Raw genomic sequence first — 13,728 nt, forward strand, 5'->3', positions numbered from 1 at the left:
TGCCACCTTCATTGTCACCCCACTCACCAGCCCAGTGTGCACCTGTGAAGTAGAGTCACCTGGGGGAACAACATCTGTGTATAGTGAGTGTAATACAGGGATTGACAGCCCTACAACTCCCAGGAGGCACTGTTATTGTCACTCCACTTAGCCAGCCCAGTGCCCTGTTTAACAAAGATTCCTGTGTCACTACTCTTTGTTGAAGTCTACTCACCTGGGAGGATAATATTTATAAAGTGTGTACAGTACAGAGACTAACAGGACGGCTACAGCCAGGAGGCTTTATCACTGTTACTTCACCCAGCCAGCCCAGTGTTATCTGCTCAAATGAGCCTTGTCCCTGAACTCACCACTAAAGTGTACTCACCTGGAACTAAGACATTTGTATAATGTGTGTAGTACAGGCACTGACAAGACTGCTGAGGCCAGGAGGCACTGGTAATGTCACTACAAACACCAGATCAGTGTCATCTTCTCTGAAGTCCACAATGCTTTTAAATCTCATATGACATCTACTCACTGGGGGAGTAAGCATCTGTCAGGTGTTGGGGAGCAGTAAGAGTGACAGGACTGTCCCCCTCTAAACTCCAAATAAAAAACAGTGTTCACCACCAAAATACCACTGTGTACAAAATCATCACCTGTGAGGAAACCATAAGTATAGTGTGTAATCCACTCCAACCACCAGTCCCGTGTACACTTACAAAAAAAAACTTCTATGGGAATTCACACATGAAGTCCACTATCCTGGGTGGATGACATGTAACAAGTGCATGAAGTACAGGGAGTGACATGACTGCTAAGGCCAGGAGGCTCGTTCTCTCCAATGCCAAATACAATCCCAGTGTGCATCTTTTCAAATATCGTTGTCCGTTAACTCGCAATGGAAGTGAACTCACCTGGGAGGATGACTTATGTATACTGTGTGCAGTGCATGGAGTAACATGACTGTAAATCCCAGGAGGACCAATCCCTGTAACTCCAATCACTAGGCCAGTGTCTCACAAATTAAGTTTACTTACCTGGGAGGAACAAGATACAGATCATGGTACAATCTGGGATGTGTTTAACCACCTAGATCCATCTTGAGCAGCTAAGCCAAGATGAAAATATGGTGGACAGGAAGGACAGCTGACCTGTGTGAAAAAAACACAAGAACCAAAGGTCTTCAGACACACCACCTGAATTGTATTGGCAGCAGACACATTCACAGTGCACTGACCACATGATGACTCCAATCACATATGCAACAAAGTGCTGGGTCTGCCTGCATAACAGTCAACTAGGTCTTAAAAGGATCAAAGCCACATCCTGCCCAGCCACTGTTTTGCCTGCACTGGTGGCAAGATGTAAGTCAATACACATCCTCCCAAGTGCTAATGAATTCATACATTCTGCAGCTCGTTGGCTGAAATGGAATTGGTATGTTTCACAAATGTCAGGTCAATACAATTTATACCATGTTTACCTGTCACATAAGGTAAACATGTAAATCCAATGTGAACACAGCCTTTGCTAAGTGTCACTGTCAACTATTGGAGGTGGATGTCCAAATACAACCTGTACCTTTGTATCTCTCTCATCCACAGGTCAACCTGCCACTGGGGACACCAAGACCCTGAAGAGACTGCCACTTCCCCCATGGCTGAAGCCCTCAGTGAGGACAACACTCCTGGACATCTGGATGTTAATGACGGTTCTGGCCCATCAGGGCAACCTGGATAGACAACACCATTGAGCCTCACCGTGACCACGCCGAGTCCTCCAACCCTGGTTGCATTAACATCACAGGCAGCCATTCACCCAACAACCTGTGTCCCTAGGACAGCGACAACTATCTTGTGCCCCCAGTCCAGGATCCTGAGTCACAGCAATACAACTCTGACAATGATGGTACTGGAACCAGTGGTAGGGGCAATTTGTGGGATGGGTGTTGGCACATGGGGAGTGCGTGGTAGAGATGTTGTGGGCCAGCAGCATGAGGCCACTGGGGATAGGTATTGGATAGGACACCATTATCCAAGGCCTGGGAGCCCATCAAGGCTGTCATATGTACTTACCGAACTCAGGGAAATGAAGCAGCTGCAGAGGGACTTCCATTGTGAGTCACTGGAAAGTGAGAGGCCACTAACACTATCCTGGCCTCCCTATCAGAGTGTTCAGGGAGGTAAGCAGTACCCTGATCAGGGACCGTGAGCAACACCAAACCCTTTCCATTGGCCAAGTAACACCAGTCCCTTCAACATCAGTGGCATTCACACGAATGGAGGCCCTGTCAGGGGAAGGACCTGCCTCAGTCACCCCTGCCTCTGTAGCAGCAGAACCCCCCACAAGCGGGGACGCTCAGCCAAGAATCCAGGTATATTAGATGGCAACACACCAACCACTGCCAGCGAGTGACCTCTTCCTGAAGGAAATCCTTTGTGTGCCACATATTCACTCTGTTGAATGTTCTTCAGCCACCTTCCATTATCATGGTAGTAGGACACTGGACTTTGGACTTCAAATGGTGTGGTATCTCTAAAGCAATTACATCCACCATGACTGATCCCTTCACATTCCTTCTGAGTTGCATCACATTATTATTTCCTGCACCTATGTCTATAAACTCAGAAAAGCATTGCCTGCTTTCTTCTGTTCCACATTTTGAAATGTTGAGATGTAAGCCCATGTGATGCACATGAAGAAGACACAAAATGGTAAGGGAAGGAGGGATATATCATAGGTAGCGCCATGCTGAGGATTACTAGCAACACACTGATACAAGTGTCTGGTCACACCAAATATTTTATTGCACTGTACAGCACCTAGGGTGTAAAAATGTCTGGACTGTCATAGCCAAGAATAGTAGAACCATAGTGAGTCAGAGTAGATGTACAAGGTACACTCCCCAAGACCACAGACGAAAGTGCTTTGTGAGACCTCGTCCCATAGAATAGACTAACAGATTTGTGGATTTTGTCACCAGCTTGAGCCTTGTCACATACCAAAACTAAGTCTGCCAACATGACTTAATCCACGGCACAGACAGAGGGCTGCACAACAGTCTCTGATCATAGGTTCATCCCATTATAATGACCAAACATCTGGTGGTTTGCTGGTGGTATGACACAAACATATGTCAGTGTTGTTGCACAGGCACTGTGGGCTGCAATGATGAAACATATCTACGGCTACATACAGATCATACAAGATCATTGTCGACACATTATGAAGGGAGAATGCATGGATTGCACTTGATGACAGCATTTCTCAGCGCCATATGATCACACACATGAGACAATTGGTCCAACACTCCACATCAAACCAGTGTCTTGTGTACTTCAAACTTAAACCCACCTTCTGTGCAAGCAGGTTTGGCACAGGACTCATACACCCAAAATCTGTGATCAACATTACCTGGATCAATCCATGTCCACTTCCTATGTCAGAACAGTATCAAATACCTGCCAATGTCAAAGCTCTGAAATGACCACATAAGGATGTTATAGTGAAGGTAGATGGATAAAAACAATACAAGGAGTTTATGCTAGAAATTCAAACCGATGACTAAAAGCTCATACCAAACATCACTTGATCCACTTACATTGCACAGGCACAAACCCAGCAAATAATCAAGGTGGTGAAATGTTCACGTCTAACTTAGCAAGTAATCCTTGGCTGTATACAGTAAAGCATGAGATCCCCTATCTTTTTGAAAAACACCTGACTCCACACATCCTGACAGCTACAGTTCCTCATAAAACCACAGTAAATCACATCACATAACATACTTCCACTCAGGAAAAGTAGTGATTGATGAGATCTGCCCGCAAGTCTTCACCTTCCTACTCATCACTGTCATCCTCACTTGGCATTTCAGGCTTCCAAACTGGTGGCACTGCTAGCTCCCCCTCATCTGGGATGTATGATATATTCCTCCGCAGGGAAATGTTGTGGAGCATGCAGCAGGCTACAATTATATTACACACTTTTTTGGGTGCGTAAAGGAGGGTCCCACCTGTCTTATCCAGACACCTAAATCTGGCTTTCAGGAGCCCAAAAGCCCATTCCACAACATGCTGTGTTCTTCCATGGGCATCTTTGAAGTGGCATTCCCCTGGCATATTTGGATTCCTCACCGGCGTCAACCATGGACGGTTTGGGTATGCAGAGTCCCCTGAAATGGAATGGGACATAGGTACAATTATGAGCCCCTCTCATCAGATTTGTGTGCAGCAGACACTGCACACACACAAACAGGACAGATGTGACTTACCAACCAGCCAGGCCCTCTCTGGGTACAGTCGTGACATCAGCTGGGAGATTGCACTGTTATGCATAACAAAGGCAAGATGGACTGAACCCAGATAATGAGCACAGACCTGTGAAATGTAGAGATCCCCCAAACAAACAACTTGGACATTGATGGAATAGAAGCTCTTTCTGTTGTGGTGCACTTGTCCATTGCCATGCGGTGAGACCACGGCAACATGTGTACCATCAATGGCTCCCACCACACAGGGGATGTGTGCCAAACCATAGAAGACAGCCTTCACATGGGCAAAATCCTCACATTGAGGAAACCGGATATAGCTGTTCAGGTGTTTCAACAATGCTGAAAGTACATCCTTCAAAACCAGACTGGGGCCTCTGTATTTTGGAAGGACCCTGCGGCTACGAAGTGCAACACTGCCATAACTTGTGCAATGGGTGGTATGCTTGTTGGATGATGAATTACAGCCATCATATCTGACTCCAACCGACGACATAGGTCCACAATGGTTTTCCTATTCAGTTGGAAGATCTGGATGATGTGGCGTTCTTCCATGGTCTGAAGGTCTAATAGTGGTCGATAGACAGGAGGTTATCTGATCCTCCCCCTCCCTGGGTATTTATGTATGACAAGAAAAGGGCATTGCTGTTATTCAATGTGCCTCTTGCAACATACAGGATGCATCTCAATGATAAAAGGTGACAAGGCATGTATTAAGGAGTGGACATAATACACAAGACACATCACAACTGATAATCACACAGAAGTCACATATTACCCTCTTGCTTTGCAACATGTGTACACATCATGTATCTGGTCATCAACATATTGTGCATTAAAAAAGTCACTCCAACTGTGACTTGATGTCCCAACCTTTAAAATGACCTTTGATGTGGAGGGGGGGGGGGGGGGGGGCTGCGCCCAAATGCAAATTGTCATATGTGCCTAGCACTGTACAACATTGCTGTTTGAGTAGTAGGACCTACATGGCAGTACAAGATAAGCACTCATTACTGCAAATACAAACATTTTCAGAGGTGTGGCGCATTATTCAGAGCCATATAAAGCATTTCTGGCCTCTAAAATGGCGGCTGCCTGACCTACTCCACTAGACATCACGAATCATCCATGACCACCAGCGAAAGTCATCATGGCAGTAGGCGGTTGCGACCGTGGCGGACACAGCCATAGGCTAACATTGTTGCCAGTGGCGGTCGCAGGCCAATGACTGTCCGCCAGCCGTGACGGCCGCGGACGTGACTGCCATTTTCGGCAAAATCCCTCACTTGACTCCTGACACTGCTGCCAGCAAGACCTCCACTTCCTGAGCTGCTGTGTACCTCGTCTGGGAGCAATCATGCCACGTCCAGCAGGTGATAGGGCCCCAGCCTTCTCACCAGAGGAGTTGGAGAAGCTGGTGTCTGAGATCCCACCCCTGTATGGACAACTCTTTGATGCACCAGAGGAGCAGGTAAGTGCCTCATGTGCACATATTTTCTCTGTACTTCACCATATATTCCCTCCTCACAGGCTAGATTGTGCCCAAGTGTGCCAGAATTGAAACTCAAGCTCATGTAGGTGCAGTCGGTGTGACATCAATGGGAGAGGCAATGTGCATGTATTTGTATTCAGTGCCAGATGTTGAGTTATAATACAATGTGGTGTGTGTGCAGTGAGTGTTCCCTGATCCACCTTGTATGGGATGCACATGACTGGTTGAGGTGATATTACAGCTATCCACAGACATCTTTTACATCATGGATTTTGTCAATGTGAGACAACATGTATTTGCATGACAGCATGAGCTATGTATGCATGTTGCATGTGTCAGTTCTGTCTAAAGTGAGCAATGTGTATATTGCCACAGAGATTCCAACCCACATCTGCCGCTTCTAAACTGTTGTTTGGATGGCATATCCTGACTCACTCTGCCCTTGAGATTGCCACACACACACACTACATGCTAAATTTTTATTGGCTACATGTGGTACTGTCATGCATGGAAGTGATGGGTATGGAGTTTAATGTAGGTTCTGTCTGCTCAGCCTGCAGAGACTAGGGCCTGTCAAATGTATCTCACAGTATGGGTCCAAGTCTAGGCTGGTGTTGATTCACTTTTGCTATGCAACTGTGGCACTTTGCCCACTCCTTGTATCCCAGCAGATCCTGTTATGAGGCCATTTCTTGGCTCTGTGCTAATATGCAGCATAATGAGGCTCTTTTCTCTGATAAGAATGTATATGGTTTATGGGGATAGTTAATGGTACGTGTATCCTCTCACATATATGTGCATGACAACCTGTTTGTGGAGTTGCACATTTACAATGGCATTACATTTCATCTTGTGCCACAGATAGGATTGCGTCATAGTTTCTTGTCTGACATGCGACTTCATGCGTCATAGTATGTCATTTGGCATGCTGGACTGCAGTAGCAATGAGGGGCATAACAGGTAGGGTGTCACCACTTTGTGTATATCCATGCCCTTAATGTGGAATAATGTGGAAAATTGCACTGCACACGTGTAATGGGTATGGATTGTGGCCTGACTGTTGGCATGCATCATGGAGTGGCTTGCAGTGATGTTGACATAACAAGTATTTGGTTACAGTCATTCATCCACAGACAGACACCAGAGTTGCCATGTCCAAGATGTGGATAGTGGTGTTGCTTCTCATTGGGCAACAGGTTGAGGGACTTTTATTAGTTCTTGCAAGTTCTGTGTCTCTCCAACATGCAAAGGACAGATGGCTTCTACAGAAACACTCAGAGGATTTCATTGTAATGGGTGTCAGACATTAGTGCTGACTATCCTGGGGCTTGCTGATTCATTGTTTTGTGTATTCTGGAGACATCGCTCCCTGATATTTTGAACCTGACCTCAACAGTGTTCCTATTAAAGCCTCATGTGTGGACTATCTGAGTGACATTGATACTACCTTCTTGACTCTGTTGGGACAGATGGCTGTTGGAGAAGTGTACATTGTTGATATGTTTCCAGTGTGACATAGGTATTTCCATGTCTCCTACTCCAGGATATTGTAATTTTGTAAGCAACATTGCAGGATGTCAGGGCATCATTTCTCATTGTGCCAGGGAGATGTGTACATGGCCTTGTATGGGATATGTTGGAATGGACTATTCAATGGGATACTATTCTTTGCCATTAGTTAACTGAGGTCTATTACATATGGGAAATCTTTGAGGATGAAGAGGTCTCCTAGTTGTTGTATGGCTATTGTGGTTCCAAGACTTTAGCTATGCAATTGTAGTTGATTCCCCTGTACCATCTTCGTCTGCCACCCCCTGTTCTATCACCAGCCTCCTTGTTGCTCCCTACCCAGTTGGCCGTGCCCGCTCACCTAAGAGGTTGGCTGTCTCCTTCACCACAACCACCTCCGCCCCAGCCCCTGTTACCCCTGCTGCCCTCAGTGAAGGGGCTATTGACCTCCTGAGGAGTATCTCTGTGGGTCAGTCACCCATTGCGAATGCCATCTAGGGATTTGCAACTCAGCTACAACCTAAAAATGCATTCCTAGAAGGCATTTATGGTGCAATGGCTGGCCTACAGAGATCTTTTCAGGCTCTGGCCTCTTCACTGACGTCAGCAAGTCACTTCCCACCTTCCACCCCCTCTCCACCTCCCCCTTCCCAATCCAAATCCTCCCTCCCCTTACCTACCCAAGGCACACAAACAGATCCACAGACATCCACCACAACACCCAAAAGTAGCTCACACAAATACACACCAGCACACCCACAAACAGCATCCACCTACAAACACAACAGCGACTACTTCCCTGGACACTCCCACCACCCTCACCATCACAGACACTATATCAAGCATATTGACAGGCACAACACCAACAGTCGCAGGCACACCCAGTACACCCATCAAACCCGCACACACCACCCCAGCAGACCCACAGATGTCCACCACAAGCACCACACCGCAGACACCACAACTACAGACACACATACATCCACCACATCCAGCCAACCTGCAGTCACCACCCCAACAGACACACACAAAGATCTGCCACTCCCACATCCCCCAGCACCTCTACCTCCCGCCCCCAAGACACACAAATGCCCGCACTCATCTACCCAACAGACAGCCACCACACGCAAGCATTGTTCCCATAAGCATGCACGCACGACATCCACACCTACACAGCCTACAAGCACTCCCCCAACCTCCAAATCCTGAACCCTTTCTGATAACCGTCCCTGTGTGTCCCAAAAAGTTTTTTTGTCTAACCTTGACCTTTGGCCTGTTACCCCCCATCCCAAATCCAGAAGGACCCACTCCAGCTCCCATGTCATCCCTTCCACCTGTAAGGCCTCCCCTGCCCCTCCTGCAAGTAGCCATACCTCTTCCCCACTGAAGAAGCCCACCCCCTCCCAAGAAGATGACCACCCCTCTCAAGCCCAAGCCCAACACCCCCTCACTAATCCGATCCCCACATCCCCCCACCTCTGGATAATCTCTGAGGTGCCTGCCTGCCCCCTTGATGCCACTTCCTGTGGAGGTTCCCTGGCAGCTAGGACTCAAGTTTTGGCACAATACTGTGCTACGTTTGGGACCAAATATATGTACTGGCCAATGGCCAATGGCCTTTAGACTTTATTATTTTTATCATGATTAAATCACAAACAGTTGGTTATTTTGGGTATACATGTGTCCTGCAATTTCTTTTCTACCTTAATGTTGCTCCTGGTTGACTTGTATTGTATGCCTTCAGTTGTGTGTGTTTTAGCTTGCTTGCTGCTCTATGTGCTGGTATTTGCAGTATGTGAGTTTGTGGGCAGTGCTGGTGTCCCCCAAGAGAAGGGTATATGTTGTGTTTATGTATATGCGTGTGTAAATGCAATGGTGGTGTAATGGCATTGTGTACTGTTTGGTATGGTAAGTATTTCTTTTTGTATTGTCCAATGTGGGAATGTATGGTGATATGGCTTATGTATTCATGTGATGTGTATCAGCTGGAGTTTTGTTTGCACAGCTATGAAGTGTGTTAAGTTGTGCTAGCTGTTTTTGCATTTGCCTGTGCATGTGTCCAATTAGGTGTGTGTCCCTTGTAGCTAGTTCCTGTAGAGGTATGTCCCATGAAGTAGGAGTTGTATGTGTTCTCTTAACTTGCCCTTCCACGTTGTGCAGAGGTGCATGACATTTGGGTTTAGTATTGTTTGTCCCTGAGACCCATGTAGGGCTATTTCCTGTGCACATGTCGTTTGAAGAGCCTGTTAAAAGTGATATAAATCACATTGCAGTCTCCTTCCCTGGGTGTCCCAGGTGGCCCACTCCCAATTGTGCAGGTATAGTTGGCATGTTGTTCTTTGTCTTTTTGTCTCCCTGTGTTTTGTGCATGCCATTTTGCTTCCATTGTGCTGTGTGTGTGTGATGTGTTTGTCAATTGCAGGGTTGTTTAATGGTGGTGTTGTTTGTGCTGCATGCCACATCGATACATATGTGTTCTATGTGAGGACGGTCCCTGGCCAGTGGTGGATGTGAGTGTTTGATTCGTGTTTGTATGTGCTGTAGGTGTGTTGCTGTTGTTGTGTATGACAATGTTATGTAGCCTTCAGTCTTTCTGTGCCTTAGCTGTGTGGCCATGTGTATTTGTGTTGTGTTGCAGTGCAGTGTAAGTGTGCTGCCCAAAGGGGGCGTATTGTGACTGTGTGCGTGTCCGTGTTGAGATATGTTTATGAGTGTGTGTAGGTTGAGACGTGTACCTGCTGCCCATGGCGTGCCCCCCTTATGATGTGTAAGCTAGCGCTACACACAAGGTTAATGATACATGTAGGTGTGTATACTTACCGTTATTAGTGTCCACGGCGGCGTTGATTTCGTTGTCTTTCGATGAGCATCAGCAGTGGTGGCATCAGCAGCGGCATCCGCAGCGGCATGATGTTTGTAAAATGCTCCATGGGTACATTGGTTCCTGCAGGTGAAAGGTCTCCCTTTATACTGTCCGTTTCTGCCTGCTTGCTCATGGTGGTTGGACCGCTATGGTCACATTGGCGGTGTGCAACGTTGTAATGGGTCTGGAGGCCTGTTTGTGCTTCTTGGTGACCGTGGCGGCCTGTGCTGCCCGGCAGTGTGGGTGGAGAGCTGGCAAGCTTTTGCTGGTACTACCATCAAACTAATAATACGGTGGTCCGATCACCAGATTGACGGCAGTTGGACCACCGCTGCCACTATGGCAGTCCGCAGACAGCCAAACTCGTAATCATGCCCTATAAAAGTAAGTCGCAGAAAGATATTTGTGACTAAAGCTCAGTGTCAGTACTAGTGGCCAACCATCAACTAGTTATTGTGCCAGTGATCATAATCTATTCCTTACTTCATCAAAGCAGAAAGTACAGACTGATCTATAGAGTTCCTTTTTTAAATCATATTGGTATAGATAGTGGACATAAGCCAAATACAATATGTAATTCAACTGAACAACCTTCCACTCTCTTGGAAAGTTGGTTTCTGACCAAGAGGAGTGATATTGACAGTCAGGGATGCTCAATGTCTGACGATCCCTCATGTTTCTGCTGGTTGTCCCTCGGGTCAGCACTATCCAATCTGTATTTCCTTTGGATCTTGAAGCCTGCCCAGAATATGCCAAAAAACAATAAAGTCCTGATTGACCCTGCACTCTCACTTGCCACTCAAGTTGTCCTACGCGCCAGACCATTCTTACGTCTGGCTTTACAGTGCAATTGTGACTGACCCTATGCAATCATCCTAAAAAAGAGCTTTCTGGAGTACTATAGAGAGGGGATTTGGCTCCTTCCGCTTGTTGGTGGGTACGCACATATGTTTTGATTTGGCAGAAGTTGTGAACTTCCACAGAAAAAGGCCTTCCGCTTTTAGCAGTTGTGATTATTTTGTTTATCCAGCTGTCTGAGCCAGCAGCAGTATGACTGACCACAGAAGGCTTACTAACACGTATAGAGCACCGAACTTACAATGGGAGGGACCTTGACCTTTCGGGAGTACTTCCATGGCACTGTAAGACCGTTCTTTTTTTTCTGTTATTGACATACTAGCTGAATTTTCTAGTAGAAGCTTTTCTCCCTGAAAGCACTACTCCAAAGATGCATGTTACTACCTGGTGCATGTCCATGCTGTCCCTGGTACATGCAAAGACAGATTTAGCCTGTTTTTTAAGGTGAAACCACATAAGAAAATGAATAGTGAATATCTACAGACCCGCAGTGCCAAATAAAACATTTGTGCACCACCAAATCCTCAGTTGTGGTCATCATTGTTATTCTTTTTCCAGAATGGAGAGGAAGAGTGGGTGAAAGCATAGATTAGCATCATCCTGAACATCTACTGTTAGCAGATGGATAAGCAGCACAAAATGTGTGCAACTTCTGTTTTTGGCTGCTAGGCACGTGGGATACAGTAGAAGTAAAATGAAAGACAGCAGGGACAGTATATATGTCCAGATCATGTAAAATACATGCAATGTATGTCAAAATATTCAATGCAGGTGAGCAGACATTAATATACTCTTAGAGAGCAGGCCATTTTAATGCAATCTATATTCAAACAACTTCATACAATTCTGCCAATTGGCTGGATGTGTTTAACATATTCTAAATGTGCAAGATATTTACACATCGTATGCATAAGAACTTTTAAACATAATCTGTAATATAAAATATCTGCTTTATATCTGCATTGCCCGGCAGTCTACACCAGAAACTTTCCATAGATGTTCACCTGACAAACTGATCATTTCAGGCAGACCAGGCACACTCTGGAGCATAAACTCCTTCCTCTTGGAAACTCCGGCCTTCAAGAAAACAAAAAAGCTCAACCAAGCTTTCTCAGGGAGTAGTAATCAATCCTACCCTCTTTTAGAGGAACCATCTCTGTTAACACCTTCAAGATAGAGCCCAAAATCCTACACTTTGAGGACCTCTTTAGAATTATCTAAGGGGGTTCCTCTCTAAGAAGGAGTATGATTAAAACACCTACCATTATCACTTTGGACTCTATGTAACTCAATGTTATGCTTATACTGAATTCAAAATCACAGAAATGGAAACCAGAACTCTTTAGGACTACTCATTCAGAAACCCTTCTGCATGGGAACATGACTGAGGGAAACATACTTGAGGATAGAAGAAGTTTCTCCCAACATGCAGCCCGGAAGAACTTGTGTTATCCCCGTTGTCACTACCTTGGTTATTCCAATTTTGTATTGATGTCTGTTTCACTGTTAAGCGCTCTCTCTCTCTTTCGCTCACATATATATATATATATATATATATATATATATATATATATACACACACACACACACATATATATACATATATATACATATATATACATACATATACATATATACATATACACACACACACATATATATATTGCTGTCCCCTTTCATACCTTCATATGGGAAAGTAAAATGTATTTTTTAGGAGATGTTGGCGGATGGCATCCATCCTTGTATGGAAGAAAAGCAGATCACTGGGAACTAGAAAAGGTCAGCCTTTGAGACTGTCATTGTCAAATGCTACCCTAAATCTGTTGAAATAAAATAAGTACCATTTTGTAAAACTCACAAAAACTATTTACATATCTTATAAAAATAGGAAGTGATTTCAATGCTTCTTAAGAACCGAACAGAAAATTCTCACCTATCAGGCATTTCCCTATAAAAATGAGACATGTCCAAGCCATGTTACACCCTTGGGTTCCACTTCATCAGCCTATACATCATTCTCTATTCCAGACACTGATTTCAAGGGTCTAAAAGCAATTGGAGTTGGGAGCTATTAGGATATTTTCCACATTAGAGACGTAGATGGAGTTCAACGTACTCCATATTGTTTTCTGTGGAGAAGAAGCAGGAAGGAGGACTCAAGGCCCTTCTTAAACTATTCCAGTACCAAGGCCCTTCTAGTGAAACACTTCAAGGTTGTTTCTCTGGCCAGGATTCTGTAATCCCTTCAGGAGTTGGTTGGCTAAAATGACTGTTGTGGAGGACACCTACCTGCAGAATACAATTTGGCCTCCCCCTGGAGAATCACAGCTTCTTAGAGGGCAGCCTATGCTCACCTAATGGTATACATGCTGTGAAATCCCACCACAGCAAGGACCTGGCGAAAGTTAATCTTTATGACTAAAAAGTGTCATTCATGAGGAAATGAGTACCCTGCATTTCTGCAAATACCTTTCAGTCTAGACCTAGCACTCAACACAAGAAAAATCAGTTTTGTGTGCTTTTCTGCACTGAAAGAGGTGCATTTATAACGCATGATCCCGTATAGGGGATTTCAAAACACTACCATACAAAGTTCAACTCCATTGAGGAGTGAAATGCTCAAGATAGAGAGGGGGGCATGGGTTACCTTTTGAATCATTTAAGTACCACAAATCAATAATTTCAGCCAGGAGCACCTCCCATACTTCTCTGGCAGCTTTTGATCACCAATCAGTATCACTGTGTTGTAAA

The 13,728-nt window shown here is 45.2% G+C and overlaps 1 protein-coding gene across 5 annotated transcripts in view; it reads right to left on the reverse strand.

The window, feature by feature from the left end:
• ARHGAP9 (Rho GTPase activating protein 9) overlaps positions 1-13,728 on the reverse strand; it is a 956,751-nt gene that overhangs the window by 406,033 nt on the left and 536,990 nt on the right. The gene's annotated exons all lie outside the window — the stretch shown is intronic.

The sequence above is a fragment of the Pleurodeles waltl genome, chromosome 4_2 (genome assembly GCF_031143425.1).
Source record: "Pleurodeles waltl isolate 20211129_DDA chromosome 4_2, aPleWal1.hap1.20221129, whole genome shotgun sequence".
Lineage (NCBI taxonomy): Eukaryota > Metazoa > Chordata > Amphibia > Caudata > Salamandridae > Pleurodeles > Pleurodeles waltl.